Here is a 13,815-nt window from a genome sequence, read left to right as displayed (position 1 = left end):
GAGTGAGTGACTGACTGGGTGGGTGTTTGGCTGCTGGCCAAGGTTATCCCATCATAGTATGCTATCAAAGCATTTGAATTCAGGAATAGGAGAAGATACAGGAAACAAGAATCAGACTCTATTATGTATGTGTGTGTATAAATATATATATATCTGTCTCAAAGTATGTCCTTTTCTTTCTACAGAAAAGGAGCTTTGCTAGTCATTATTGCAGGGTACCCTTATAGTGATACATGTACTGGTAAAGGAATTGGTGAATCCTTCAAGGTGGGAATGTATGTATACACAGATGCTTTTTTTAGTCTGTTCTAATATAAATAAATGAGACATTTCTCTTTAATTTATCTATAATCTCTGTGAAGCGCCTTTGTTTTGTCCCAGAAGTACTTTTTTACTCAACCGACAGATGTAGGTAATGCCACTGCAGGCAACAGAATACCCTTCGCCCTGGAGGCCTAACAGAGACATTAGGTTTTTTCAGGTAGTTCAGATTTGAAGTGGAGGATGGATGATCAATGTTTCAACCATGTTTTTATCATTAAAGTAATTTACATTTAAGAAGACAATCTCTCCCTCAGCTATTAATAATTTATCATAAGGAGGCAGTGTACTGGAGTATTGATTACATATCTGCTAGCTTTTGCGTAGTAAATATCTCTCTGGATTTAGCTGAAAAATCTTGATATGAACTTTTCACAGAAAGTTTGGCAGTTATTCTTCTCTCCTTCCCCTCTTCACCCAATCTTATTTTTTTTAGTGTTATTACACAAAGAATCCTTGCAACTGAGTAGCATGTGTCATTCTTCTTAGCTAATTTGGTTGAACAGATCGCTACCTATATTTTCTACGCGCAGTAAAGACTCTCTTGATCTGAAGTTTTCTTTAACAATTTGAAAAACAAAACAAAAATGGTAGAACAGCAGTTGTCTCTTCCCAGAAGTCACAAAATATAAGCACTCAAAGAAATCTTCATGGCAAGGTGTGAGATAGGTTGTAAGATATAAATATCAAGATGTGTAATAATTTACTGGCTATTAATGAGTTGTACTTCCTAAATGCAGTATTTAATCAAAAGTCTTGCTGGAATGAGGCAGCAAAAATTAGATTTTTCATGATTAAAGTTTACATAATTTAAAGTTTACATGGCATTTATGATATAAATCTATAGGCATATAACTATGCCTTGTCTTCTGATTTTAGCAATTCCTATTAGAATATTTTTAATTACAGTTCTTACTAATTCGTTATTATCTGACACAAATAATGGATATCTCTAAATTGATTTACATGATAGGGATTTTTTTTTTTTAAATTATGCAGGTAGAACCTACTGTAGTTAACATTTGTTAATATCTTGTTAATCTTATTTGTCCCACGTCCCATTTTAAGGTGGGGTTTTTTGGTTGCTTGTAGGAATAGAAAATTTCTTATGTATGATTCTCTCCCTTCTTTTGATTCCACCCAAAGAAAAGTTGTCTTTTGAAATTAATGTGCAATTATTTTAGCCAGGACAGAAGAACCGTAAAATCAGAAATACTCTACTTTTATATTCTCATAAATAAGTTGTAGATTAGAACCTAAATGGGATAACACATTTTAAACTCATATTTTGTAGAGCAGGTGACATAGTAGGTATGAAAAATAACTTTCCAGGAAGCAGACATAGAAAAACAGGAATATCTCAATTTTTTTAATCTATATATACACGCTGTTTGTAAATTCTACGTTCGTTTAAGATGTAGTTGGCAAATCTGCTAGATCCAAACTTAAATGAAATCTCTTTATGAAATGCAAATGTGTTACTGCTCAGTGTTATAGGTTAGTAGTATGTGCTCAGTATCATATTGAATATACTAATTTGACTATATAAATATGCAGTTGTGCTCTTAGAAGTTGTATCTAAATATATACATGCATACATAATAATGAAAACTTAGCTGTTATTAGTGTTGTTTACCATGTGCAGAATATCTTAAAAATTACCATCTTTACTGTATTTTTATGTTTTCAACAAAAGTATCCTTGAGTGTTCTGCTCCATGGTGTTTGTAATATTGTTCAGATGAGACTGAACAGAAAAGTTGTGAAAGAACTACGAGATTCTTCAAGTTCACTTCACAATTCACCATCTGCAGACATTGTGTCTGTATCAGTGGATTACTTGAATGTTAACAGAAGGGGAACATAAATGGGGCAAATAGAAAAGAGAAATTCATGTTATGTAATCATGGAATTAGAATGTTTAAGTGTGCAAAACTTTTTATATAATTTCACTCATCATATCCATAGTGCATATCACATAAGCTAAACACCTGTCACCTAGCAATATTCTTACTCTAAATAGGGAGTTCCACAGAAACTATTCGTTTCTTCAGAGTATTTTTTGTTTGTTTTTAATCCTATCTTTATTTCTCAGTGTACTATGGGCATTCATACGGAATGAAGAAGAAATAATTAATCTAGGTATTCCTGTGGCTGCGCAGAACCTGGCTGAATTGATATTTCACGCAAACCTGGTTTAATTCTCTCTAATCATCTTCTGCATTAAGATTGCATTCCAGGAGTACAATGGGACCACACCTTGATCTGAAAATGGTTGTGCAGGGTCTTTGTTGTGTATCTTCACTACTCATGAGAAACATCTGTGCTCTTGTGGAAACCATGGTAGAATAAAAGAATTTCATTTCTTTCCTCTAGTAGTAGATTACTCCTCCTTGGTCTTATTGCAGGGTTGTCTAAGGCCAAGCTAACCTATTTGTTCCTGATTTGGAATGATGAAATTTGAAAAAAGAATACTTGTGAGGTAGATAACTTTTCTATGTGCTCAATACCATATTTTTCCCTTTCAACTATGTCATTGGCTTGGTTGTTTTTGTGGGTATGTTCAAAGTGTTAGAATAGGAATTTGCTGTGCAAACGCATAATCTGTCTGCATATATTTCTTAGCTTTTATCCATTTGGTTCCTGGTGTTTATAATAATAATACGTATGTTTATATATAAAGTACATTTTTCATCCTCATTTTTCAAAGTTACCTGCTTTTTGTCACGTACACTTGAATTTCATGTCCTATTGTGATGCAGGATCTGCTGCCGCTTTAAAATATATTTTTACACAATGATGCACCACTAAAACAACAAATGTTTTAGGAAAATGCTTATTTTCATGTGGTGCTAGCAGGAAACCTTACTATAATTAAAGAAACTCTTGGTTTGATTGTTAATAGGAATGTTATACTCAGCTATAAAACTAGGTAAATACCTATAATTCCTGTGAAAAACAGGTAAGTACTGACTGACACCAAGACTGATTTAGTGTTGGTTTTTAGTAGTTAATATTAACATTTTAATTCTGTTTTATCCTTTCTCCTATTCACATGATCCAACGAACTCTGTCTTCTTATACAATACAGTTAAAAGCAGATGAAATCTTTTTTCCAGTGAAGTGCATACAATATGTGTATTAGCATACAATATTTGCATTGACCAAATTAACATCCAAGTAGCTACCTTTGGCATAAAGGTTGCCTTTTGCTGCTTCAGTAGACAAATTATGTTTGTCTTCCTCAGAGTAACCTCTTTGACATCAGAACACCGGAGCATAAGTTCTAGGTGATAATTTTCAAATATTTCTCTCATGTACAGTTGCTTTTTTGAATTCCTAAAAGATATCATCCTAAGTAGAAGCAGATTTAGGTCATGACCAGAGACCTAGAAATCAAAATGTACTTTGAACAAGCCTTCATACAGACTTGCTTAAAAATGAAAAATAGTTTAAAGACATTATTTGTATTTTTGTTGTTTGAATAATGTCAATTAAATTACCTTCTAATATTTTGAAAATTTTGCTCTGTACAACTTAGTTAAGGGCAGGTTTTGTCAGCATGAAATTCTACAGTTGCTGGAGCATAAAGGGACAATAGTAAAATTGCATGGCAGCTCCCAGCAAAGGACATCAAAGCATTTTTCAAACTGTAGTGAACTAAATCAAGCTAAAATAAATGGTGAAATTAAGCAATGTTGAAACTGAACCATTTTCAAATTGCTAGAAAGCACTGGAAAAGGAGAAGGAATAATAATATGTATTTTCTATACAGCTTCAGCAACACCAGCTACTCTAGTTTGTGAATTAACTTTATATTCAACATTTTGTCATGTACATTAGGTGTTATAATGCATGAAATGAATACATAGTCACATACCAGTAGCTGCAGTTCCAAGTAATGATCAACAATATTGCTTCTAGCTAGCTAACACTTTTTCCTATGAAATATTTTCTGCATGACCACATCACATGGCAGCAGGCAGCAATGGAATTTATGAACTAGCTGGAGCTATCAGTGCTAGTGAGGAAGCAATAGAGAAAGATGTATGTTAAAAAAAAAGGGGGGGGGGGGGGGGGGGGGGGGGGGGGAGAAGGCTAAAGAAAAACAGCCAGCCAGAAAAAAGTTGTCAATATGTCACACAGACTTTTTAAACTAGCAGCTTAATGGCAGTGCAAATTCATGTCTGTGTCCTATTTCTAAGATTTTCAGCTTTTCCTAAATATCGCTTCCAGTTGAGCGTGTTTCTTTTAGCTATAACTAACTCACAAAAACTGACACAAAATGAAAATTTCAGCTTTATGTCAGGTTAGAACCATGATTTGTTTGCATGACTGGGAGTTAGGAATGTTCAGATTCTCATCAGGTCAAGTTTTTTGCTGAAGTCAATAAGTATGATTCTTTTACAGAAAGAGACCTCAACTTTTCTCTCAAGTTGCAGTGGCTTGCAATGAATCTTCTTTTTCCTCCTATGAGTATTTATCTAGCTATTCTCCCCACACACTGCTACAATACTTATGCACCATATGTAGAAGTGGATTGCAAATGAGGTCCCTTATATATATTAATTGAAAACCAGTAAGAAAAACATAAATAATTTTTTTCCAGGCCTCTCTACGTGTGTCACTATCATGATGTTTGAGGCTGTCGTTCTTGAAAGCAAAACAGTTACATGATTCCAGTATTTTTCAGATTGACAGAACCCAAGTCAATGGAATACACATTAGTGAGATGAAGTCAAGACTCTTAACACAATCAAGAGGTAGCAGGAATGTACTCCATAATACTGTGGGGACCAACTGTAAACTATCTTGGTCTGTTAATCTCACTACATATTAGGTTATGCAAGGAATATAGACAAATAAATACAGCAAAAAATTTAGCAAAAATAATAATATGGACATTCCCTGCTATCTTATCTGCATTGCCCTGTTTTAAGTTTTGCATAGAACAAAAATAACTTGGAAACACATATCCAGTTTAGAACACACTACGTCTATAAAGTGATTGCATGGCTGCATTTTGTAAGTGGCGTTATTGTGGAAAATTAGGAAGAAACTTACTATTTCTGAGCCAAAATTTAGAATTGGTGTTGAATGCAACTTCTGTGAGATAACTCAATGTGTAGGTACTAAGCAAATTGTATCTCTCTGTTTTTATACAAAGACCCTGGTCACAATACTGGAGACTGACTGGCTGGGGAGTAGATCTGCTTGAGAAGGACCTAGAGGTCTTGGTAGATGGCAAGCTGAACGTCAGCCAGCAGCGTGCTCTGGCAACAAAGGGGGCTTGCAGTATCCTGGGCAGTATTATCAGGAGCATAGCCAGTGTCATGGAATGGTTGAGGTTGGAAGGGACCTCTGGAGGTCATCTGCTCCAACTCCCCTGCTCAACCAGGGGTATCCTAGAGTAGGCTGCTCAGGACTATGTCCAGGCAGCTTTTGAATATCTCCAAGGATGGAGATTTCACAACCTGTCTGGGAAGTCTGTTCCAGTGGTCAGTCACCCTCACAGTAAAGAAATCAAGGTCCCTCTGGATGGCAGCACGGCCCTCTGGCATATCAGCCACTCCTCCCAGTTTTGTGTCATCAGCACACTTGCTGAGGGTGTACTCTACCCCTCATCCAGGCTGCATCAGCAAGAATTTGTCATCAATGCACTCCAGGAACCTTCTGGATTGCTTATGCCCTACTACGTTGTCCATAATTTTGCTTTGTAGGCCCTTCCTTGCTTTTACATGGGCATGCTTGAGGAGATTCCGTTTAAGCGCTGTTTTGTTGATTTTGTGTTCCCTTTTGTTCACATCACCCCAGGCCCTTTGCTCGTCAGCCCTGTCCATAACTCACTCACAGGGCTGCTAGTAACTCTCCTCCTCCCTTCTTCCTACTTTAAAGTCTTTCTTACCAGGTCAGCCATTCTACTGGCAAAGATACCTTGGCCTGGCTTAGTGAGGTGGATTCCAACTCTCCCAAGCAGATGTTGATCCTCAGAGTAGGTCCAAAAATCATAGAGACTGAAGCACTGCTACTGTTGCCAACACCAGCTCTGCAAACAATTGTTAACACACAGTATCAGAACCCCCTTCCTTACACTCTTTACTGTCCCTAGCAGGATTTAGGAGAATGCTACCTGGGCCCCTAAACCCCTGACCGTCACCTCCAGAGCTCTGTAGTCTCTTTTGATAACCTCCAAATTGCCCCAGCAGCATCATTGGTGCCCAGACAGAAAAACAGGTGGAGGTAATGGAGAGCGGGACAAGCTTTGGCACCTGGCAGCCCAGGTGCTTTGCTTTAAAGTAGATTGGGGCAGCAATTATTCCCCTCTACTCAGCACTCATTGTGTCTCGCCTACAATACTGCTTCTAGTTTTGAGCCCTCCAAAACTATAAAGAAGGTAATAGCTCTTGCAAAGGGCCCGTCAGGCTGGTCAGGGCTGCAGCGCATATCCTGTGAGGGGACACTGAGGGAACAGGAGTTCTTCAGCTTGGAGAGCAGAAGGCTTTGGGGGAACCTAAGAGCAGCCCCTAAGTACCTATGTGGAGATCAAGAAGACAGAGCACAGTTTTCCACAGAGGTGCATGGCAAGAGGACGAGAGATTCAAGTTAAAACAAGGTAGGTTCAAACTGGATATAGGGAAAACTTTTTCACTGTGAGTAGTTAAGCTTTAGAACAGGTTTCTCAGAGAGGCAGTTATGTGATCTCTACTCGCAGAGGTTTCCAAAGAGCATCTGTATCAAACCCTGAGTAACCATGATGTGATCTCGTAGCTGACCGTGCTCTAATCAGGAGTTTGGGCTTGAAACCTCTTCAGGTTCTTTCCAACCTGATTTACTGTGTGATGATATGGTTCTCAAGACCAAAAAGCAACCAATAGCTGAGAAATTCTACTCATTGTGTAGGGTAAACTGAAACTCTTTCAATCCCTTTTTGGACATGATTGGACTTAATAAATGTAGTGAAGTATTCACTGGGGTTAAGCCTTCACTCTAATATCTCAGATAGGTTTCTTACCATTTACATGTGGCTTGAATGCTTTCTGCCTCAAAGACTGTTGAATTTTTTAATAGAAAGCTAAAGGGTTCAAACATGGGGCTAAGTGAATACTCAGAGCAGCTGAGGTCATTAAGGCACTTGGCTAGAGGTGGCACGTTCACATTCGAATCCACCTTCTATCTGATTGCTATTTTACTTACTATTTTGTTTATTTGAGCTCTGCTTGAAATAATGTAATTGACTGTTCAGAGATATACGCATAAAAAAAGCGTGTTAGGTCGGAAAGCAGATGGCATGCACTATCAATATAATAAAGGCAAATACTATTTCCATGTAATAGCCCTTTTGTAAATGCCATAGTTTCCCATGCTTATCCTTTTCCCATTGTTTTGTAGAAATTAGTAAAAGCAGCAGAGTTCAATGAAAACATGGATTTGAATAACTAAATCTAAGTAAGTTTCTAAAAGTACTCAGAATAGCTGTAGAGGATTAAAAATAAATCTTGATTTATGTTCTGGCCCATTATATTAAGATGTGTGCCTTAGCTTTGGCTGAGTCAGCCAAGTCTTATAAAAGAAATTTCAAGTGGGCCACATCACTGCTAGGTTATATGAATCTGAGCTAACTTTGGCTTGTCTCATTTTAATATGCTTGATCCAAACAGAGATAATTAAAAAAAATTCTGACGTTCCCTAGTATCATTTAATATCACATCTATATTTGTCATATAAATACAATGCCTGTCTCATTTTTATTCAAATAGCAATCTATCAAAATTGTCTTTTGACAGGATTTTGACTACTTCTTATAGCAATAACTAATAGCTCTTTTTTTACTATTTCCCAGGGGGAAAAAAGTATGTATGTGTGCAGAGGGGGGCAAAGATAGAAATACTGAAAATAATTTTCATTTTTACCCTTAAAATGACTCAGGAATTTTAAATCTGTCTGTTAATTTTCATATAAGACGGCAATCTGGAAAGGCTATTCTGTTTTGCTTTTATTCTGTTTGTGTTTAGTTAAAGGAGAACATAGGGGTACTTTTAAAAATAAAGCTGCATCTTTAATTGTCACTTGTAATAAATCTCTTAAGAATAGATGAAATTATTGATATACATTGCACTCAAAGAGCTTTTAATATTTTTGTGCACAAGTGATAATGGGTTGGAAAAAAAAGGGTTGAAAAGACTGATTGCAAAACTAACGATAAATCAATCAAATGGTTCTGGTAATATGTCTCATATCCACAGTGTGTGATGCTTAGTTTATGACATCTTAAGATCTCAAAAACTGATTTATTCTTCCAGTAATCAGTGTTCTGATCCATTAGTTTTTATAATGTAGAGAGATGTCACTGTTTTTTTCATGAATGATTTGTATTTTAAAATCGCACATCTGTCAATCAAGACAAAACCAAGGTTTTTTAAAAACTTAATACCTTGACTGTAGGATTATCACTGTACAGTGGTGTTGGTATATATTATTATTCAGTGAAATTCTTCATTACACTTTCTAGTTTTGGATTTTCTGTCTAATATGTAGCCTAAACAAGTTTTTATTCAGCTATGATAGTAGTTTTACTATCTTCTATGTTGGTATTTTAACAGAACGTGACAGTCTCAGATACACACCACCCCAAACACATCCCAGCTCTGAGGCAGAATATATTTTGCATGAAGTGTGTAATCGCTTAGATATATAGTAGTTATCAGCGTATCAGAAATGTTCATAAAAGATTGCATCTGAGTCTTAATACAAACAACTTTGAAGCCAGGAGGCGTTTTATCATTGAACTTGGTAACATGTTTTCATCTGTCACTTTTCAAATTAAAATTATTGCTAAATCACTGAATTCAGGTACATAAAAAATCAGCCAAACATAAATGAAGTCCAAACCAAAATAGTTGTGTGTACTTCTAGACTCTACCTACACAGTTCAGGGAAAAAGAGTAAAAATGTATGGGTTATGGCTCTTTTTTTTTTAATCCGTACAAAAAATTATAATTCTGGTTTTATTAGCCTTTTGTGGGGTAGTAAATTGTAACACTGAAAGCTTCTTCTAAGGTTGCCTAGTTTCTTGGCATTAAAATGTAAGGTCTGGGAGCTTGGGTATCTTATATGATGTTAACAGTTCTTTCCACACGTGAGTGTCAGTTGGCCTCTCTGAAAATAAAGCTGTGAATGAGGTAAAGCTTGAGAGATAAAGTCGGTGCTCTACATGTCTCTGGGAAGTAAATGGGATGTTTGTGAAGTTGTGGTATGCACTGAATGTTGTCTGTTTCTCATGAATTACATTCAGTGCTCTATGTCAGTGACTAAACCCAGTTCATTCTCAAGCCATATGGAATGACTGCAGGAAAGTTTGGAGCTGAAAACATGGTAGTTGTGTGCTTGAAGCTTCACTGGTGATAAAATTGGCATTCGATAAAGACCTTATTCTAGGAGCATAGATGCAAACAGATGTGTAGATTTTTTTTTTTTATTCATTCAAAACCCAGGGATAAAGACAGCTTAGATCTCTGAAATGACGTTAATTACAACTGATAATTATCTAATATTAACTTTTACTTGTCTCCATTCTTTTATTTTCTCCTGCACTCTGATATGTTTTTGCCACCATCTCCCTCTACTGTCTGTACACCCAGGTTGATAAACACAATTCACAAGAAGTCAGATAGCTGTAAAATAGCTTGTTGACTCTTGGTGGTACAATATGGTCGTAGACATTTGCCCTGTGCATCCGCATTGTAGTCACTGTCTCTTACTTCCCCGAGCCCTGTTGTGAGGGAGGGCAGGGGGCCGTAGAGCTGAGGCCAGACGTGGAAGCAGCACCAGACAGGTGGGGAGGGCTGTGGTAGCCGGAATGTGCCATCCTGGTTGGGACCAGGGGCTATGTAGCCTTCTTGTCCTGCTTTAAACCTAGTTCTGGTGCTGTAGTGGTACCTGAGGGGGTGATATAATTTTTTCTTAATTCTGGGTACATTGTGTAGAGTACTGTGTAATTCTACATGTATATTGACGTCTTTTTGTTTATTTGATTGTTCTCGGGTACCTTAATAAATAAGGACAGACTTAAACCAAAGCTGAAATGCCGTGCTCTTTTGAGGCCTCGAGTGTGCACTGGTAGAAAGGAGACTTTTCTCTATCAAACAGATTCTTGTTAATTAAAAGTTTATAAGCTAGAAATCCGTTCATATTCTAAAATGTAATTATTGCTTTGGTTTCAGTTTGGCTACTGGCTTGATATTAAACTGAAACTAGTAGAAAAATAAAAAGGAAGAAATTAGTAACTGGGTTCATGCAAGTGAAATGTGATTGTGATTTCTTACTGTTGCGTTCAAATTTCCCTGGGTGTTTGCTTTTTTGGTTTTTTGTTTTGTTTTTTAATAATTTGGTCTTAACATAGTTAAAAGGAGTCAGTAATGGTTTAGGTAGGGGGGTATTCTTTTGGCAGGATTAAAAAAAAGAAGTGAAAAAAGGGAAAGTTAACTTAATATGGAAAGCTACAAAAGTAGTGCCACAGCATTTTTTCCAGTAAGCTTGGCACTCTGCTGAGTTTTGCACTATACAGCCATTAGCAGGCTGGTCAATGCATTGCTTTATGAGGCAATTATTTCAGCATACTCTATTCAAAATACACATTAGAACTTAACCTTCTGAATCCTGAAGTAGCATTTTTATCACCCAGCATTAGAAAAGAGTTGGAGTCAGCAATTTCCCCTTTCTTTTTATGATCTGGTATCATTAATAAAGCATTGGGCTGGTAGCTTCTTACAATTCTCCAGGATAATTTGTGACACAAAAGGTGCTACTGTGATACAGTTGTCTGTTGACTTAATGAATAGCAGGGGAAACATAGAAATTGTGTAAAAATAAAAGTGAGTAAGGGAGGAAAAGAACTCTTAAAACAAATGTAGGACTGATACACAGCATATTAGGCCTGCTGCTATTGGATATGCACAAGTAGAAATGGGAAGTTAATATGGAATTTCTAATTAGGGTCACATACTAATGAACTCCCTCTTCATGTTAGTTTTATGCCGCTTCAGAAATTTTTTATCATATGCTTAAAAATTTATGGCTAGAAACATTAATGAAAATGAGGCGTGAATTGGAAATTGTGCTATTATGGAGATGAGTATGGCCGTGGCTAGTCTGATTTCTAAGGAGGGATCCTTTTATTGCCATTTTTCTGAGGGATGAGAAATGATACAAGTAAAATTAATGACTAGACATATTCTTTGCCCTGACTTGGCTGGCTTTATTATATTTAAAGTTATAAAAGCTGGATTTAATAAAATTTTGAATTAATTATAAGGGGAATTTTAATCATAATTGGTGGTGTTCTGTAAGAATAAAACCTGTAAATCAGCAGAAGTGCGAAATGAATAAAGTCCGTATGTTTGTATACACCCATACATGTGTGTACATATAAAATACACAGCTTTGTATATAAATACAGACGCACTCATACACACACATAGGTATAGCGAACATTTTTATACTGACTTTGTTGCTAAAGGCTGTCTCCTTTTCTTGCTGTTTGACAACACAATTGCTCTTAAGTTCTGTGGATGAGTGTTTGGGTGTAAATTTTCCAGAACTGGCATTTTTGTCTCAGGTATCTTGTAAAAATCAATTGGGCTTGCTATTTAAAATGTCAAACCCCAAAACACTACCTGTTGTATTGTTTCTTTCGGTCCCACTAAAATTATCATGCAATCTTGTATAAAATATATTGAAAACATCTGGTAGTCTGTCTCGTTGGAATTGCCTTTGGAAATAGTCTAGTAACTTTTGACAGCTTGGCTTTACAAGGATATTGATTTCACAGTGGCTTTATCATGGAAAACTGATGAATGGTGAAAAGCTGAAAGTGATGTAAAACCTGGTTTATAGTTTTTATCTGAAATGCATGTAATAAAATAAAGTAGGTTTATAAAACATAGTAAGGTATGCCCTTGTGAAAACATTAGAGTTAAAAAAGAATTTTACAGCATTTTCGTGTTGTGGACTACTTGGCCTAGGGACACTAAAAACATTTCTGGGCTTGCTAGAGATGGACAAAGAAAGGAGCATACTTATTAAAAACAATACTGTACATTGCTAATAATTATGTGATATTTGTGAGAAGGTAAGCTTGCATAGAGTACTGCTTTATAACTTTATAAATGTTTCCTTTTGAAATAGGCTATTAATACTGTATGGAAACCAATACGGGAAAAATATTGTTTCCTTAGTCCAATAACAAGCAAAAGTAGACAGCAGAAACACAAATAACTGAAGGGGCATGTAACATGGGAAACAGGAACTGCAATTTGGATGGAGAAATATCTTTTCTGTAGAACTGAAGAACTGAATAGGAAGAATTAGAAACAACATTGGTCATCTGTATTGCACTGGCCGCAATAAAAGAAAGTAAGGAAAATATAGAAAACTAAATTGATTTCTTTCTGGAGGAAGTAATTACTTCAATGGTCAATTAAATATAAACACAATGAGAAGGTGTTGAAGTAGAAACACTTGTGTCAGTTCCACAGAACAGTGCATTGCTGTGTGTATAAAATCCCCTGAGGGCTTGAGGTACATGTTAATCTACAGTCCAGTTGGGTCCTGTTCTGCGGGGGGTGGTGAGAGAGAGACGGTGCAGGGTGCTTTCTGGATCTCAGTAAGAAAGGCCTGAAAACAAATGGCTTACTAAAATGGCTGTTTTAATAAGATAGAATAAGAAGAGGAATAGAGATAATGAGTAAATCTTACGTCCCTTCACATGGTGGGGACCCCACATTCGTGTAGTATTGGATGGACCCTGGATGGGGGTCCCACAACATGTTGCCCAGATCCTGTCTGTGGAGACAGTTTCCTCCTTTTGTGGTCATTCAAGCTATTGTATCATTTTCTTACAAAACCCAGCTGTATTCATAAGGAGTGTTTGCGTGAGAGCTTCTTGCTGCACTGCTCGGTCAAGGCAAGGCCAGGCAGGCGGCTCCTGCTGACAGTGAGCTGGCGAGGTTCTCCTGCAGCCCGGGGGTCTGCGCAGCGCAGCGCAGTCTGAAGGCCGCGCTGGACGGGCAGCCCAGCCCAGCACAGGCTGGTGCCTACTCAGGTGAACTGTCATGTGGCTCACCAATGCCTCAGTGTACAATGGTCACCCGATCAGGATCACAGTGTTGGGATCAGACTGCATAAGGGCAAACATTGGCCTCGGACAACTCTCCTTGAGTGCTGAATTGCTGCAAGACAGATGCAATGAAATGAGAGCAATTACCAAGCTGTTTCTGAAGATTCAGCTGACGCTGCTCAATTGCCAGTCCTCCAGAACAGGAGATGTCATGCCCCTTAAGATATGTCATCAATTCAAACTTATTACAGGAAAAAAAAAAAAAGGAAAAATGAAAAGAAAAATTTGCAATTGGAAAATGCGATGGTGTAGCCTGGATTAGTGAAACCTGAATTAAAACTGGCAACTGTGGATTTTATAAAAAACAGTTTTTGTACAAAT

At 37.0% G+C, this 13,815-nt stretch overlaps 1 protein-coding gene across 2 annotated transcripts in view; it reads left to right on the top strand.

Annotated features, from left to right (window-relative positions):
- Positions 1 to 13,815, top strand: part of RBFOX1 (RNA binding fox-1 homolog 1) — a 1,343,363-nt gene that overhangs the window by 879,529 nt on the left and 450,019 nt on the right. The window contains exon 1 of one of the 2 annotated variants that reach the window (XM_050906343.1): positions 6,726 to 6,933. The exons of the other annotated variant lie outside the window; for it this stretch is intronic. The gene's annotated coding sequence lies outside the window, so the exon portion shown is untranslated. Of the gene's footprint in view, positions 1 to 6,725; positions 6,934 to 13,815 lie in introns of those variants that run through there. 2 annotated transcript variants of the gene reach the window in all.

This window comes from Gymnogyps californianus, chromosome 15, assembly GCF_018139145.2.
Source record: "Gymnogyps californianus isolate 813 chromosome 15, ASM1813914v2, whole genome shotgun sequence".
Lineage (NCBI taxonomy): Eukaryota > Metazoa > Chordata > Aves > Accipitriformes > Cathartidae > Gymnogyps > Gymnogyps californianus.
This window is presented reverse-complemented; position numbering and strand designations above follow the sequence as displayed.